At 36.1% G+C, this 19,140-nt stretch overlaps 2 protein-coding genes across 4 annotated transcripts in view; one reads left to right on the top strand and one right to left on the bottom strand.

The window, feature by feature from the left end:
* Window positions 1–7,987, bottom strand: part of LRRN3 (leucine rich repeat neuronal 3) — a 31,355-nt gene extending 23,368 nt beyond the window's left edge. The window contains exon 1 of the mRNA XM_048300486.1: window positions 7,378–7,987. The gene's annotated coding sequence lies outside the window, so the exon portion shown is untranslated. The remainder of the gene's footprint in view (window positions 1–7,377) is intronic.
* The window catches only part of IMMP2L (inner mitochondrial membrane peptidase subunit 2), a 426,547-nt gene that overhangs the window by 204,704 nt on the left and 202,703 nt on the right, over window positions 1–19,140 (top strand). The window lies entirely within an intron of this gene.

Here is a 19,140-nt window from a genome sequence, read left to right as displayed (position 1 = left end):
AATGCTAATGCAAATTTAATTTTTATGGAATTGAACATTTTCCTCAGCCCTGAGCATTGATTACTCTTTATTGTAAAAATAAATATCTACATTGCAATTAATGATGGAGTAGATTGCTTTCACAGAATTTACTCAGATGTTTTGAAAGTTTGACTAACCTCTACATGAGAGATTAAACAGTAGTATAGTGGATTTATGCCACAACTTCTATATGCTTACCACTGAGTAGTTGTAAATGGATAGTCTACAGTCTCTACATAAGTATTATAATTTGCCTGCCTTATTTGTATCAGGTACAGATATGTTTGTTTATTTAAACTTTTTATTATTTTTTTCTTCATTTTTTAATGTTTTCTGTACCTGTTTGTTGGTAGGATTGACATAATGACATACCAACACGAGATGCTTTTTGAAGAACTGATATATAAACCAAATGTAAAACAAAGTAAAGATTACATAATCCTTAATTCACATACACCTTAGATAAATGGGGATTTTTTTGTTTCTTTCTGTGATTTTTTGGTAAACCTCAGAGGCTGTCAGAACAGTAATGAAGAATAGCATTTGAAAACCATCAAGTTTATAGATTTTCCAAACCTTAAAAGAGCAAAGGGTATTTCAGTATGGAACAGAAGGCCAGGGCCTCCATGTACGCAAATTCCAAATATGTGGATCTATATACTTTGCTTGAACTGAAACGACCAGAGATCCTAAATGTACTTAATAGTTTGGACAATATATGGGTAGTTTAAGATTTCAGGATTTAAATCTTTGTATGTAATTTTAGTTATCTATTCTAGTTATAGCTTACTGTTAAATGATAGCTGCTGAAGTCAATATTTAAATGCCTAATAAAGGTACTTGGGTCTGCATTGCCTTGAGTAGCCTCATCAAAATGACTCTATGCACTGATATCCATTGCTTCCTATCAGAGGGAGTGTAGGGTTTGTATAATGTGTGTCCCAACATGCATATTATCCATGGGTGGAAGTGAGAAATGCAGAAATATTTCTGTGCAGTTCCTCAGATTGACTGGCTCCTCTTTCTGCCCAGGAAAAATAGAGCTCAGCAGTTTGGCTGCTGCTGTTGGAAGATAGAGTACTTTTCCTTATGTGTTTCTGGAGCTTAGAGTTTGGAGTCTAACTCTGGAATAATATGCTGAATATCCTTTTTGTCTCTTATTTTACAATAAAAATAAAATGACTGAAAGTGTGTTTGTCTGACACAATATTGATGACTGGATAATCTATATCAAAGCAACATTCAGAAGAATATGTTACCTGAATTATACATGGTGGGTGAAATTGCTATTCAGACAAATATTTCTAATTTAACAGCTCATTATATTTGCAATTGCCTCATTTTGTCTTCTCTCACCTCATAAGGATACCTCTATAAACTGGTATAATCATTATTAATCATTCCATTTCTCTCAAGTGCTGTTGAGTTTTAGCCTTGTATTGGGCTTACCAGCAAGTGACTGGCCAAACTTATTAAAATGAAATAGTAAAATTACTGTGTTGTGAGAGTGTCATGAAATAGAGGCTGTAGAGTCTCAGCTGTCTTTTCAGTAAGTTAACATGGTACATCTCATGTAAAAAGAAATATATGTTCAAAATGGTGTAATACATGTGGTATATCTAGGATAATCTTTTAGTGTAATGCTTAGAGGATAACCTAAGTAACTGTATATTGTTATGAAGTGGTATTTAATAGGAGTTGTACAGATAATGTCCCTCAAGCTACAGTGGTAATGAAACACCACTTGACTGTAATTATATTTTTCATACTAAAAGGCTTTTTTTATTTGTTTAGAATTTGACAGGAGAAAATGCTGTACTTCATAAATTGATTGAATTGTTTCACAAGCATCCTTTTGCAGTGCAGAGGGAGGAAGAATTTTTACAGAACTTCCTGATTTCTGCATGTATTTTTCTGTATTTATTTCTCTCACACAAAAGAGAGCAGTTTAGTATTGCGGTGGGTTTGGAGCTGTTGTTACACAGAAAAGAGTTTTTTCTGGAAGACTCAGCTACCATGTGAGCCTTGACCAGTGTGGGCTCTCCTGTCTCTCAGCTCCTTCCATGGCATGCAACATGGAGCCATCTGGGGTGGAGAGCTCAGCAGGTAATTCTGCACTTTGGTGGAAACACTGAACTGCACTGTACTGCACTTGGGTGAATTAGCTCACTATTAAGTGTCATCTGCAAAAATTGCTGATGCTTGACATGACCTCTAGAGAAAGCTGCTTTCCAGAGGGGAGAGGAAGTTCAGTGACTTGAGAGAACCTGGCAACAGGAATGAGCTTGGGGTGAAGAAACAAATGTCTCTCTCTGGTCTTTCTATTTATAGCTACCATGACATTAGCTAAAATCTTTGAGAAAAGTTTCTGTTTTCACATAAAAATTATTCCTGTCAAGATGAAAAATTTTATTAGGTCTTTAGGTACTAAATAAATCACATGAATATGATATAAATAGCAACAAATAGATACCTGTTTTCATCAGAGATATGCTATTATTGTAAAGTAAGAGACATTTGTATTTATCCTTATTCAGTGAGTGAGTCCCATAATTGTACTTATTTAAATGCCTCCCAAATCTGGTATATATTTCTCGTTCTATCTCAAATAAGAATGACTTTTTGTTTTATCACCATGACAAAACTAACCAACCCAGTTTCCTTTAACCTTCCAACACCACACTAGAAGAGCCCTAGTAATTCTGCCTTTTTAAAGACAATTTTGGAGTCACCTTTTCTTATCCAGGATGATGGTATAATAGAATAGCATTGCGTACTATGGCGATTTAAAAAAAAAGTCTCAATGCACAACTTTGCTCTTCATTGTGTGTTCTATTACACCACGCTTATTTTGTTCTATTATTCCATAATTTATTAAATAGGTAATTTCTGAAACTGTCTGATCCCTAGACATATAATTTATTAAAAAAATATTTTTTCTTTTTTCTTCATACTAGTAGCTGGATGCCCAGGGATTTTTGGTACAGCTAAACTTAAGATTTTTACATTTTTTATTCCAAATGTTATAGAGAATTTAAAGTATTTCCTGGCAGGCTGGTTGCTATTTGCATAACAAGAAATGTCTATTAGAAGACTTATGGGGTAATACTAATAATCAGTAGACATTTTGAAAAAATATTCTCCGTAGCATTTTATTCTGCTTTGCAGTGTTTACCTCTAAATACAGATGCTTATTCAGGAAAGAGAAAAGCTAAATGATTTCTTTTGTGCCAGTGTTGTCAAAAAGCATTTCCCAGTTTCACTGAGACTGTGGGAGTTGGGAGCAGAAAGGAGGCAATATTCTTTTCTTCTCTAATACAGAGGTCAGTAGAGTTAAACTACCATTAAATTTGGGGAAGATATTTTAATGAATTCCAGAAATACAACAACTGAATAGAAATAATGTGAATGCAGAGATCTTTTTTCTTATTTCCTTTGAATTAGACCACTGCTGCTTGTGGCCAAGCTGAAAGAGAGTTGAGATAACTCTTTGGTGAAAAAGAAGTATTTCTAAATGAAGGATAATTGTTTCAACGATATGCTGTATAAATTTGTGTTTATAAAATGAAACTTTCCCTTCATTTTAATATCTGCATTTGTTATTGCTTTTAAGAAAAGTAAGCAGTTTGGTGAATGCTAGGGGTGAGAGCATGCCTGTAGCTTGTATTATGGTTGATGTTCCATGTATCAAGAATTTGAAATCCTGTTGGAAAAGGGCAATTGGATCAAGCAAAATTGTGAAAGTAGTTTGTATTTTGCCCTCATGAAAATGCTTTTTCTCACAAGGTGTCACATTCAGCTACTCCATGAAGAACCAAATGTGAAAGAATCTTATTGACATCCATATTGGATTTTTCTCTGGTGCAGAAGAGTATAGCTCCATGTGCTGTGCTAATAAACATTTATTGGTTCAGTTCAGTTGTGGATATGAATTCATTGAGGAAAAATTGATGAAATAATTTATAGGTTTGTGTATAACACTGAAGGTCATACTGTTTGTTTAAATAAGCTCTTTATGAACTACACCATTTCACAATAACGGCTTTTAACAGTTTGTGGACCGGTCAGTTGAATAAGTAAAAGGCACATTAATTCGTTTTTACAGTTACATTACAGTTGTAATGAGAAGTATTGATTCTTCTCTTAATACTAATGTGTTTAATGACCTTTCTAATGACATGTGTCACTACTGTTTCTTCTCAAATTCTACTGGAATTTTCCTTTCAGTAAAGTAAAGGATTTTAATTGTTTGTTGTGTTGTTAGAATGAGAATTATTATGCTTTTAAAGTAGTATGAAGGCTTGTAGAAGGCATATTCTATTAAAAAAATAAATTAGAAGCTGTCTGATTTTTGATCTTCAGAAAAATTTTAGAAACTGTCTGTTCCTTTGATTTCAGAAAATAGTTTCATGAGTGCTACATGTGAAATTGTTTTTTCATTGTCAGTTTTTGCTACTTGATATTAACTAGAGTTTGTGGAATTTGACGTGGAAGAGTATTTTAAGATAGTTTCTGACAATGTCTCTGTCAAGAGTTTTGTTTTCCTTCAGCTTTTAATAGTACTACCTGAAGAAAGGATATATGAATTAACTAAAACATTGATGTAGCATGAATCACTAAAACCATCTATATACAGTTCAAAAAAGGTTTCATTTTCCTCTCTGTGGTGACTTTTCTTTCAATGGTAGATAGAGCTTGTCTTGAAAAACTCTTTGTTTTCTACTGCTTATCTTCTTCTATTGTTCTAATACTCCAAAACTTGGCTATTAAATACCAGTCGAACTTTGGTTAAGAGTGATTGTCACCAAGCAGCAAAGCTTTTGGTTTGATGGTAGAGCATTTATTAATGTAATAAAGGTTATGGACTAGAGTCAAAGAAAGTGGCTCCAACACTCCTAAATGGTTTGCTCTCTCTTGCAAACAGTTTTGTTTTCTAGTGACAAGGGACATGGATGTGAGTATTTTCATAAGTTGCTCAATCTTGATCAGTTAACAAAGATTACATGTTATATTTCTGATCTGCATTACAGGTAGCAAGCAATGGTGCTTAGTTGATCTGGTCTAATTCCGGTGCAAAAATGAAGGACTCACCCACTTCAGGGTACTCCAAGCAGGCATGCTCTGATGTTATGCTCAGAGCTGCCACCCTAAAAGGTGGGACTTCAGGGTTACCATAACAACATCAGCCAGTCGTTGTCTGACACTACAACATTATTGCAGGAGCTTTGAGGGAGTATTAACCAAAATACAGTCACCATACATTTTGCCTGCTTTGCTGGTTAAGAATGTGTGTGCTGTGTACTGAGATGCTGCATCTATAGCATATTTCTCTGTACATGTATGATTGAAATGGCTACATTTTTCTGAAGCTCTTTGGCATATCTATATATTTTAAAGGAGCACATCAGAGCATATGTGACAAACCCCAACATGCATTTGTGTAAAGTTACTCATATTTACTTTTTTTCTACATTAAAAGTGAATAAGGATAAAGATTCAGAAAAGCTGAGCAGCTACCGAGGCATGTAGAAAAAGTTTCCTCTGAGTAGTCCTTTGCACATTGCATGAAGAGATCAGAATCAGGTTTTCTGTACTTATTTTACACATTTTGTAAAAATGCAAACCAGGAGCTGGAAATTCTTGCTTTAACAGCTGAAGTGCACATGCAGTGTGAATGAAAACAGGATATTTAATTAATTAGACCAGAGATTGTGTTTCATATAATAAAATAAGTCAGCTTGCTTTAAACAGGTTTCATAGACCATCTACAATAGAGGAAGCAATAGCAGGAGCTAATGCTTCAATACCTTTCATTTTGTACTCTGAAAAGAAAACCTCTTCTTAAGCTCATTCATTTTCCAGAGGGAATGTCGAATGCTGTGGCATATTGTCAGAGCTGCTTTATTGTTACCATTTACAAAGGTCACCTGAATTAATTGACTTCTTACCAATAGCATATTGTTAAGCTACCCATTTCCTGACATTTTTGGTAAGGTGGCAGACTTAAAGCCAGTGGCTATCTGTTGATGGTTCTTTCACAGTGTTTGGATCTCAGAACACAGTAACTCTAAAATTACAAGCAAATAATTACATTGGTGCAAAGGAACAGAATCTTTATGATGCTCTCCAGAGTGCACAGGAGTGAGGGGGCTGAAGGGAGAAAAAGGGGTAGGAGAAATAATCTAAATACTATGTTTTTAATACAGATGTAGTACTCTAAAAAGCAAACAAAAGCGTACGGGAAGATGCAGATAGTATTTTTTTCACTTTGAAGCATGCATTAGATTAACCTTTTTCATGGTGTAAAGTAAAATCTATCTCTGTCTTTCACTGATGCATAAATCACAGATCCATGCTGATGCACTTTACCGAATGTGTTTTCATCTGAAAGGATACTGAGGTACTCTTACACTGCATGGAAGAAATGACATAGACATGCATAAGCACAAGCACATTAGACAACTGTAGTGCTAGCCTGGAATTTTAAGTTGATTAATTTGGTTAAATAGAAAATCACTGACATTTTTCTAGCCCCCTGCACTTGCTGCCTTTTGCTTCCCCCTGTCTCGGGTTCTCTTTCTCAACATCAGTGCTGGGCAAAAACTCCAGTTAGACATGTGAAAACAAAGACATGGAAAGCAAAGACAAACAGTTCTGACCCTTCCTATACTAAAACAGGCAAAGCTTTTATAGTGATGGATTTAAACACTCTCCTTACATGTAAATAGAGGCACCCTGCTGAGATCCTGTTAATTACCAAAGAAGATTAGAACTCCTCTGCTTAGTGTGATCCTTTTTACCTAATGCGTCCTTTCCAGCTGCACCAGTAATCAGGCATTCACACTGTCCCTTCTGACTGGAAAGGGGATATTTTTAAGCAAAGTCATTTGCCACAATCCTTAAGATGTAGCCTGGCAGAAATTCAATAACTGTTTGTGATATGCTCATTCAGCCTCACTGCTCAGTGGTTTTTAGGTCCTGACATAAACAGCATTTCCCTTAATCCTAGCACTGGAGAGAAGAAAGGAGGCTGTCCTGTATCTTGTTTTATTGGTTTCAAAACACAGAGCAAGTGTTTAATTTGATTTTGCCTCTGAAACATCAGTGGAAACATTCTCCTTTTAGAATTTTTTATCCTTTGATGTTATTTCAAGCTAACAAATGCACAAATCTGATACTATTGCAAGCGTATTTAGGTTATCTCTGGCATAAAAGGCAAATTGCATTTGCATTTCTGTTCAGAAAGTAAAATGTGAAAATACACTAATAAAATAACTTTACAAAAAGAAGAAAGGAAAAAGAGTCTACAAGTTAAGATAAAAGTCGGGGTAAAATTGAAAATAAAGAGGAACTTACCCTATAATAAGAGTAGTTTCAGAGCTGGAGGAGTTCTTGCATCTCAATAATTTTGAATCCTTAGTTCAGGTAGCGACATACTTGTCTTAAAGCCAGAGTCTGAATAGATCAGAGTACACGTATGTATGGGTGTGAGTCGGTGTGCATGCATGTGTCTAACAGTCTATAATACATAAATGTATCTATTGATATCCTACAACATGAGAGACTCTCTGTGCTGCCAGCTGAGATCCCTTGTGTTTGCCAGGCGCTGTTGCTGCCTGGCTGTCTGAGGCTCGCAATCCAGCGGAGAGAGAAAGCGGGGGGGGGGGGGCGGGGCGGGGATGAGAGAGAGAGAGATGCTCGCTAGCTGCTCTTATTCCTCCTTGTTTCCATGGTGGTTAGCGGTGCATCGCTCAGCCGCCTGCCCCTGACACGGTGCTGCCTGCTCGGCGGTCATTCACAGCGGGCCCCGCGGAGGAGCCGATGCTGGCGCGCCCCGGTGCCGCGCAGTGCGCGCGGCTGCGCCGGCCTGGCTGCCCGTGGGAAGATGTCTGTTACGTGACACTGCTGCTGCTCCGGGGACGGATACACCAAACGAGCCTGTGCGCGCTCCCAGATAGCTCTTCCGATTTGTGGCAGCTACAGGGCATGCCTTCTGTCTGTACAGAACAGATTGGGAGGTTCAAATTTTCTCCCCCCACCCCCCTTATTTATTTATTTATTTATTTATTTTCTTTTGAGGACTGTTATCTGTACTCAGAACAACTTACTAGACATCACTGAAGTTCTGCAAAGGCTGCTGTATGTATCAGAGGATACTGTATGTTAATGAAATTATTCAGGAAAAATGTGCCTTGCCGCCAGTTTTGGTGTGGTTTTTTTTTTTTTTTAAGCTTAAGACAGGAAAAGATTTTACATATCCTTCCTCTTCCAAATTTTGTCAAATATTACATTTTACTACCTGTTCTTATCAGTAGAAAGTAAGAGCATTAGTACATCTTCCTGAGAAATAAAAATTCAGAATAAACTGTGAAGGGGGTTGGTTAAATAAAAAGTCAGTTTCTTTCAATCTCTCTCTGCTTGAGTCTGTCTTTTATGGCCATCCAATTATATAAACAATAGGCTGTCCAGATTTTTCCTTCTCTTTCTTTCTGCTTTCTCCCTTTATGCCATGCTCTTTGGTGAATGATTTATTGTTTCCCTATTTATTCTGTGTCCACGAACAGAGGGCATACAAACTATGAAGTTTTTAAAAACTGTAGAATAATTTGTGGTTATCATCACCCCTTCTCCTAGATATACAAAAAAATAAACGAGATAGATGTTGTTAGAAAAAGGGTTTTTTTATCATACATACTGTTTATATAAAAGAAATTACTTTATAATAGGGGATGATTAATAATGAAGCACAAAGGATTGGTTATCAACAGGTCAAAAAGAAGAAAATGTTGGATCTCTTGTGTGAACTGAGTCCCACCACCCTGAGCGAGTCAGGCCACCCTCTAGTGGACCAAAGTGAGATGTGGTTCTCATTTCACACTCATCTGCTTTGAAGAAAGGCTCATAGTCCTGTCTAATAAGAGTATGAACAATTTCTGAAGATTAGCAACTGGTGTGAATTAGTGTACTTTTTTGCAACAGCAATAGCACCAAAATTTTACAATAAAATGGTTACTATTTTATGAATACTGAGTTTCATCTCAATTCACTTTGAGTCAGATCTTGGACTGCATTATTTTTTTATTTGGTAAGAAAATAATTTTGTTTTTCATAAAATCTCTTATTATGAAAAGTGAATTAAATTAATGCCACCATTCTGAATAAATTTCAGGTTGTTATAACTGGTTAGGGCAAATTTTACAAAACTACTCCTGTTAGACTTACCAGTACTTACACTGTGTCTCTATTAAAACAGTATTTTCCTTCTGCCTCAAATTTTTGAATGCTGCATTTAAGCTAACTACAGTGAACAACGTGTTAATTTTTTTCAAAGATGTGTGCTGTTCATTTTTCATGCATCCAACTGAGTGAGACTGCTTCACAGATGAAATAATAGCATTTAAGTGACTGATACATGCAAATAGGTGAGATACTCTAGGCCAGGGGAAGGCCAAGTGGCCTTTTCATTTTCTCTCATTCTCTTGTTATGGATATTCAAATTTTTTTCTAGTGTGAGTTAAAGAGTTATAACAAAAAAGTTGGGGCTAACCCATCTTCAGTTACCTTTCAGGTCTTCTTGCCTGAGGTTGGGACAGGGAAAACTTAAGATCAGAAAGATGCCACATTGTCTTTCTGTAGCCTCAGGGGCTCATTGGTGAAACCTTGTTCCTCCTTTGCCCCCACAAGATGGCTCTTGGACCCTCTGATGTATGTCATATTTACTACCATGAGCTGCAAATTCAAGCCATTTTAAACTTCCGAGTGAACCTGTAAGCCTTCCCTGCTGCACATCCTGTGCTGGACGGGCTAATGCTCCGGATGTTTTAAGTAAGCACAAGCCAAAGCCACAAGAGTAAGACTTCTTGCCATTGTAGCCCCCACAAGAAAAATGGAAATCCTTTCCAACCTCAGCCATCTCCTACCTCTCCCTGGCAAAAGATATTAACCTGTGCTACAGGGGTGGGATTGTGGGTGGAGTAAGAGAGAAGAAAATTTCAAAAGGTTTGGGCAAAGTTGAAAATGTTCTTTTAAAGACAACTGAATACTGCTGTTTCTCGTATCTCATCCAGTGGAGAAACATGATCTGGAGAAGGGTAAATGGATAGGGACTAGCATTGCTCTGTGTGGAATCTTTCTTGGGTTTTGCTCCTAACCTCCTCATGAACTCACTGTCATTCATTCAAAATCTGGTTTTCTAATTAACACGAGAATCATGCAAAAACATATTCAGTGATTTGACATGTGAAATTAAGATTATAGAAGTGCTTCATTTTGGTTGATTGGTATGAACTGTGTAATTAGAGGGCTAGATAATTAAATCACCTAAAGTATACTTGCATAAAGAAAGTGAGTTCTTATGATAGACTATATATGCAATTAAAGTACTTCCTTGATAGGCATACATTTACATATTAGTTAAAATGTTATTATATCATAATAAAGTTCTGTTTCATAAAAAAGGGTGAAATAATTGAATTTTATAATTTAGGTAATGCTAAAGAATATTTTTTTTCAACTATCTGCAGAAGAAAAGTATCTTTTATAACCAAAACAATTATGATTATTAAAGTTCATTAAGTTATTTTTCTGCTGATTTCACTAGGATGCTTGGTGGTTTTAAAATAGCAATGTAATCTATTTTATGAAAGTAATATATATAGCTTAATAGGTTACAGAATAGAAAAAAATTCTCTCAGACTGATAGAAAGACAATGAAATTAATGCTGACTAACTCCAGCAATTTGTAGAGCATACATTTTATCTGATTACTGAGTGCACATTAAATAAACTAAGTAATTATTTGTTTGTAATGGACAATAAACACAATCCATAAACCCCTTAGTTATTAAAATACAATGATTCTCTGCCTGCATTTTTCTCAGAACTGGAAGATGATTTCAAAACTTTTTCCCTTTTTTCATTATGTAGAAAGGCAGGGTATCCTTGGGCCTTGATATCCCTTTTTGTGGTTCAGGATTAACCGTGACCATTTCTAGTGTTTTTAGGCTGTGAGAACACAGCTGTGTTTAGAATGCAGCAAGTACAGTTAAAAACTGTAATGAATACTATGCAGGTACAGTAAAAATCCCACAAATATTTGATTTAAATTCTAAGATGACACACTTTATATCAGAAATTGGCAATTAAAAATATTCTTTTAAAGTGTGTTTCCATACAGATTATGTCCATGTGTAAAAGAGACAACACTTTTGGAATAGCTTTGTCGCTTATGACTGCACGTGCTCCTATCCTGGTTTCTGAGACACCCTGACTACCAGGAGGAGGCTCAGTGATGGCTTTTCTCACTTTCTTGTAGCCTGTAGAGTGAAAAAACAGATGAGCTGGTGTTTATTTGACAGATTAATTCTCACCAGTTCTGCAAAGCACACCTTATTGTATCTTCCATGTGGGTTGTGGGGAGGTATTCCATTCTGGGTGAAGGTCAGTTTCTAAGAAATCTGTTGTGGTGTCATCAGTTAATTTATTAATTGACTTATTAAATATAGGTGCTTGTCATTGTTGTATTTGCCTGGAAGAGAGAAAAAAGAGCCACCACTTCATGTAACCCTGTTCTGCCAACATTTTCAGTGCAATGTCATCAACCTGACATTGTCATGTGCATTTTTAGATATTATGGTCAGACTATTGACATTTTCCTAAAAGGGCTATGCTTCCATATAGACAAGGAGTAATTTTTCTTAATAGGTACCTTCCCAAAATTGAATAATTTTTTTAGTGATAAACAAAAGTAACATTTCTGGCTCTTGTTCTTTGTCTTTTTTGAATATGTAAGGCTTGTTGCCAACAATGAATTCAAAATTTCTAGAGTTGCACTTCATAATGGAAAATGGTACGTCAGATTACTTAACCTGCTATGAAATTTCTTTTATCAGATATGAGAGTTAGTGTTGATATGATAGAACAAAAGCAGATGGAAACAAATCTGTAAAGAATTTCACATAAGGAAAAATTCACATCTACACAAAGCCTCATTTACTTCATTAAATACTATGTAGGTAGTAGGTGCTGTATGACTTGGCAAAATCTGGAACTACATAGTAAAGAGCCTTATAGTACAGGCAAATTCAGTCATGTGTGATGGAGCTGAATGAAAGCAGGGGTGAGGAGCTTGTCTTGGTTATCAAGGAGATATTTCCTATTCCAGAAAATTTGCCTATTCATGTAGCAACTGTTTTCTATTAAACAAAAAGTATGAGATCCCAAGCAAAAGCTATAGTCTCTTTCCTCATTACAGGTCCCAGGGCCATAGTCAGCCTTCTTCAGGAGTGGCTTGAGGTCTGAAAAATCTTAACAATTTTTATCCCTATTGGGTCCAACACAGGGTGATATCTGCATTCTAATTTTCATCCTTGACCCTGTTTTAACAGGCAAGAATCTCTGGCATACCAGTATCTGCAGACGGCTGGAAGTGAGTCACACATAGCAAGCACAACCTTGCATTGTCACATGGGATTCTTAATGAAGTCGGAGTAGTGAAAAGCAGCTAGAGAATCTTTATATGCGCTGGATAAGGCAGATGAAATATCTGCAAAGCAATTTTCAAGCTCAGTGTATGCTTTTAAAAATTGATTTCATCTCAGTAAGTTTATGTCTTAGTTGTGGTGATATCTCAGGTTTTGTAGCCTTCAGTAATTGGATATAACTTACTGGGACTTCTCAATGGTGGACCTTTAAGACTGAGATGCCCTTGTTGATTTCTTAAGGATCTGCTTGTTTGTGGGACCCAGAATGTGCATGGAATATAGCAGTCAGTGTCATAGCTCTTGGAGCTGATCTGTCTAAGGCTGATGAAGAAAATAGTGGCAGTAATGATTTGAATGTAAGGCCTAGAATTTCCATCCTGGTGCTGATTTGTTGCAACTGGGTGGTGATAGGTTTTGAACTTTCTGTCCTTATAGAGAAGCCTTTTTCCGTTTCTTTGCTCATATCTGTTTTCCTTTCTATGGAACATTAACTGATTTTTTTATCTGAAACAGGTTAATGCTTTTTCTGTTGATGCTGTGTGGTGTAGGAATAGTATGTGATCAGTGAAAGGGAACCTTCTTCACCCGCTAATAAAATTTTAATTTAGCCACCTTTCCTGATAATGCTACATTGTGGCAATAAATGCCATATAGATAGTGTGTGTTTCTCAAGGGCAGAACTTTAGACTTGAATTTCTTAACTCTTTAGATGAAACTAAAGAACTATTCTTGTTACATTTTATTGTGGTTTAATATTAAAATGGATGGATAACAATAGCAATTCTAAGTTATCTGCTTTTCATAGCTATTTGCACAAGAGCTGTATTGGTGATTTAGAAAACTTGAGAGTCACTAAGCTAAATATTAGAACTGGAATGTCATTTTGCTTTTACTTTTACTCTGAGACTGAGAGAAGTATCAGTTATTTTCCCATGCCATCAGAAGCTTGAATTTATCTTGTGGATGACAAGAAACAGCATGGATAAGTGCAGTGTGTGTTCAGAATATGGTTACCTAATGATAGTTTACATCAAGTACGCTAAACTGTTGGAGTGTAATGGGGTACCTAAGTGAAGTCCTTAGTAGTTTAGTTATACAATTTCATTTTTTTAACTAGCAGATCTAGAAAATTAATTAAAAGGTCACGAGAACATACAACATCATTACTGATTAAAACCCAAACAATGTAGCTGGGAATGCAGTAAATGTCTTCCCTCTCATCTCTAATTTCACTGCCAAAAGCTGTACGCATTAAATATTTTTATTTAAATGTAAAGCTATCTTTAAATCAATAAATTGAGGGTAGAAAGGATCATGTACATCATGACTTACTGGAGGAGGAGTTGTTTCAGAGGCTTTCACATAGTTTCCATTACTAAGGAAACCACTTATTTTGTCTGTGCATGTTTTGAATAGATCTCTCATTTGAAGTCTGGTGCTCAGACACTGAGAATTGCATTATAGCACTGAGAAAGAGGCAAAGGAAACAAAAGAGGCATAAAACCACTCCATATTTAAGGAATATAGGGTATTGTATTACATGCTTATGAAAGTGTACATATCTATATATATTTGAGAAATTTGTCCATATATGTATACATTTTGATTATTTTGGTCCTACAAAAAGCAATGTGAAAATGCTAATAAATTAGGCAGGGAAGGCAGATGTTTTTACGTCGTGTACTTTGTATGCGTCTATTGTAAGGACATTTGAGAAATCTGGTTTACCATTTAGGTAGCAACAGATAAGAGTCCTGATTTTCATTTCCTGAAACAAAACTTGGTATGAGATCAAAATAGAAAGAAATCCCTGTCCAATGGTTACGGCTAAAACAAGGCTGCAAGGATGGCTCTGCACTCAACAGTTGATCAAACCTTTGCTTGGAAAGTGAGTCTGTTTTGGCAAAATCCTTGATGAAGTGTAGGACCAGACTGCAAATACACACCAAACCATACTTATACATAGGTTATATTTTGGTCAGCACATTTCCCCCACATGAATAACACATATATTCTGTGCTGACCAAACACCTGCATTAACAAACAATTGAATTAATAACTATTACCAATTAGGTATGCTCAGCTGATATGCTTAGAAACAAAAGGTTGCCTTAGTACAGCCAGATGAATCTGGTTTGATGGGATATATTTTTGAAGTATAATTATTTAAATAACTTGCAGCTGACTTCAAAGTGTCCTCAAAGATGAAACTTGTTCACAAATAAGCTCAAAGTGTCAGAGAAATGTAGAAATCCAGATTACCAGAGATCTGTCGGGAAATGAAGTTTCTGGCTAATAAATGTTCTTATTCAGTATTTTCTAGTATATGAATTAGTTTATCAGTTAATTTTTCTGCCAAGCAGGATAGAAAACTGAAGACAAAGATGGAAGTTCCTATTTTGAAGGGCTACAAAGCCCTTGGCTCGGTAGGGCCATGTGACAACAAAACCAATACTATAGAAACTTAACTTCCCCTATGTTTTGTGGGTGTTAATGCCAATTCATTTTGAAATGAAGAGACTTAAGTCATCAGTTATTGCTATCTTATCTGTCTGATGAATAATCATTCATAATATATGTTGCATAGTTCATGATCCATTTTGGGTGACGAGTTTACTTTTAAAGCTAATATGCCTCAAAGGGATTTATGTGTGTGTTTGTGTGCACAGTTAATGAGCAGCCTGTCCCTATAGATTTTTTTCTGTAACTCCTTGACTGTTAAATGTGTGGGAGAATGACAGCTGTGGTAAAGCTGACACATCCCTATTTTGACTTAGTTGAATACTTTTGTGCGAAGCAAAATAAATTAGATTACATAGAGGTATCAGAACTCATTTGTCTTGGCTAAGAAATTTTTAATATTTCAGAATATTTGTGTTATTTCAATACTGTAGTGGCTATGTTTGCTTTCTACTGTTGACTTGCAAGAATTCACAACATGTCTCAAGGAACACTAAAAGCATTGCTATTCATTATCCTTTAATTTATGTCTGCAGCAAGAAATAAGATCTTCAGTGTTTGGTAATACTGACCATTTCCTTTATGGTGTAACTGGTGTGTTTCCAAGAGAATGCATTCAGCCTCTAACTCCCATCAGTATTATCATAAAAGAGATGAAATCGATATTTTTTTTTTATAAGATAACAGGGATAGGTACTTTCAGAGAAAGTTAACATTTGTTTTGTTACAAGACTATCAGTTTACCTGGTGAGGACCAGGACCATTTGATACTGAGAAATAATTAAGAGTTAATAATTTAATTGGCAATTCTAGTTACCAGAGAAGAGGAACTAACATTTTGTAGTAATTTAACTATTTGGTAATTGGGTAAAAGTATCATATAAAATGCAGTAGACAATATAAATAATTGTTTTGTGCCAAGTAAATCTTTTGATGACATTGCTGTGACAAGAAGGCAAAGGACAGATTGAATGGGAGAAGGGGGGTGCTTTTCCCACTGTAAGCAGCTCAGAGGAGCATAGGAATATCATTCAGAAAGGCTGTTTGAACTTTGATAGTAGAAATGGGATTACAGTCTAAATAGTTGATGATGGAAGATCATTTGGGGCCAATAAAATGTAGTTTTGCTTTAAATTGTGGGCTTAATAGAAATAACTGAGAAGAAGAACGTACTTCTGTATTACGGGTTGATCAAGAGGAAAGAACAGGGTGGCACAGCTGTGAAAAAAAGCAGATATGTCTGAGGATGCACCAGGATTGTTGTTCCAAGTTGTTCCAGGAGTAGTAAGGAACTGCCCACTTCACTTAGAATGATTAATTCAGTTACAATTTTTTGTGCTTGACAGTCATATGAACTCAAAGTGGAACACATGCAATTAAATACTGTTCAGGTGACAGCAGAGCCCACATTACAGAGGGGTTTATAAAACCTTGTCTTGCATAGTGTAGGAGAGCCAGGGGGAAAATAAGGTTCCTGCTGATAAAATATGTCCTGCTGGTACACAATGAGGAAAAGGTAGCAGAACAGAATTTTTGTGTGACTGTGATTAAATTTAAGTCTGGTTTTTTTTTTTTTCCCTGTGAGTCATCACATCCTGGGATAATCAAACAAAGCAAGAGCAATCCAAACCAACCACAACTCAGATGAAATCAATCACTAGCAAAATAGCCCCTCTTCAAAGATACTGATTGGCATATTTATAAAAGAGGTGTGTTTACAAACAGCTAACTTCATGCCTACAGAAGAAAAAGCTAAACTTAACATTTTAGAAAGATCTTTCCAGTCCTTTTTTGCTTATCAAAGATAAAGCCTACTTATCATATTTCTGTATAACTCCTTATCTGTGCATTCTATTAAACTCTCTCTGAAAATGTTGAATTTTTGTGACAATGGGAATTTCTAACTCCTCAACTGGTGGGAATACTCAGTTTTCAATGTTAAAACAGCTTTTCTCAATATTTACCCAGGTAAGTATAAATAAAGCAACTATGAGTTAAGTCTTTTACATTTACTTGCAGTTATGAAGTAGTGGTTTACCTAGCTCTGCATGAAAATAGTTCAGTGGCACACTGGAAGTTCAGAAGAAAAAAAGGAGGCTAATATCCATATTTAAGTCTTTGATTTCCCATTTTCTAGATAGTTCTGGAAACCTTAATCCTTTTGATAAAATGCTCTAAAACAAATTGTCAGGCCTTAGATTTTCCCCAAAGTTTGTTCCAATCAGCCACTTTGATCACTAAATATAAGCCTCACTCAGTTGATCAAGTACTGTCTTCAGTTTCCTCTGCTGGTTGTTTTTTCCTTTGTTTATTTGGGGTTTTGTTTGGTTGGTTGGTTTTTTGTTTGGTGTTTTTTTTTTTTTTTTTTTTGTGTCAGATAATCTAGGTTCAGCTATAAGGAAGTAACAAAAAGCATTAAATGCACAAAAAAATTCATATAAGCCTCACTATTTTGTATGTAGAATCCTAAAGCCCCAAAATTGTCTAACTTTTTTTAATGTGATCTTTTAGCACTCCTAATTTTGCTGACATCTACTTTTTCTCGAGTTGTGTAAGATACAGATGCAATAAATCCACTTTTTAGATACATCTATATTTCTTCCTTGGGCCTTAGGTTGAATTTTTCTTTAGCTAATAGGCCATTGATATATTCAGCCATCTCCTGAAGTGGCTTTAATAGGCAGGTACATTAACTCATTTCATGTTTTCCTACAGAGAGATATTCGTCAAGGTAACAAACTTGATGATGGAAGAGCGTATTCTTCTCATTACTGCTGATTTGAATGTTATGCCAAATAGGCTTTCAGGAACCAGAACACAGATAGTTATGGCCTTAATGAAATAGTAATAACATTCAAACTGGAAACCCAAGAAGTTAAAATGCATGGGTCGAAGAGGGAGAAATCAAACTGCTGATACATTCTCATATTTTCCTAACTGTACTCTCAGGACATGTATTTTTGTCATGGCTTCTGTTATGTCACATGGAGAATATTGAACTAAACATAAAGGAGACTCAATATTGCTATTTAAAAATGTGCCTCAGGAGTAACCTAAATGGTGAATAATTTGGTACATCAGGCAGGAGCACTAACTTTTGACCAGGAGAGGAGATTCTAGTAATTCCATTAATTTCACTAAACTCTCCTGAGACCATCCTGGTTCTGGGTATGAGTGCAACTACTTTTGGAGAGAAGCCAAACTTCATTGCTGCCTACACTGCATTTAAAAGCCCTTAATTGAATATTCCTAACTGAACTAATTATAAATTACCTTAGGCTTTGAATCTCACTTTCCACAGATTGATCTTCCCTGTGCCCAGTTTTTTCTTCCTCTTTGTGACTGTGCAAAGAACATGCAATTGCCTTCTCCTGCCCTGCCCCTAATTTTTAGAAAAAGCAGTTCATCTTCCTTTTCTCTGAAGTCTTCCCCACTGACTGCTCTGGTCTTTGTCTTTGCTAGCTTCTGTCTGGAGGGATGCAGATTTCAGTCGTCTGCTTCCTCTTTCGAGGTGTTGTATACATCACACACTTTCAAGGATGTCAGAGGCAGGTCTGTGTGTAATCTATTCCTTCCTTTGGCTGTGGCACAAAGACTCCTGTAATCTTGGCCTAAACACTGCTCTGAGGTGGTCTGCCTTAATGTAGGACTCAACACATGGCCAGTCTGACCCTTGGACATTGCTGTCAGCCTAAGACCTGCTTAACAGGCTCTGCTTCTGTGGATTTCCCTTCTTTCCAATAAAGTATGTGCATGGGACAGGCAGGAGAAACATTTATGGGTTAGTGCTTCCTAGGCAATAGCTGCCCCTCAGTGCAATGATCCTGCTGTCAGCTGCTGCAGCCCCATTTCTTAGTTTAAATCAGGGAAAGGTAACATCATGGGTGCAGTCAATTTTCTACTTTTTGGTGGAAAAGAGATTGAGCAAGGTATGTAAATTTTTTGTAGGTAAATGCTTTGGAAGCTTGTAAAGCAAATAAATTGAAAGGTCAGTATTCTGGCTTGGATGAACTGTTGAGAAAAACTTTTACTTGGCACATACCAGTATGGCTTTTTTTTTTGCCCATGATAAGCACAACTGTATTCCAAGGGTTCTGGGGTGCTGATGGCACCAAATATCCATTGTCTCTCTAGAGAAGCCTATAATGCTCTGCCTTGACTAAATTTTTTTTCTACA

The sequence above is a fragment of the Corvus hawaiiensis genome, chromosome 4, assembly GCF_020740725.1.
Source record: "Corvus hawaiiensis isolate bCorHaw1 chromosome 4, bCorHaw1.pri.cur, whole genome shotgun sequence".
NCBI classification, from domain to species: Eukaryota; Metazoa; Chordata; class Aves; order Passeriformes; family Corvidae; genus Corvus; species Corvus hawaiiensis.
This window is presented reverse-complemented; position numbering and strand designations above follow the sequence as displayed.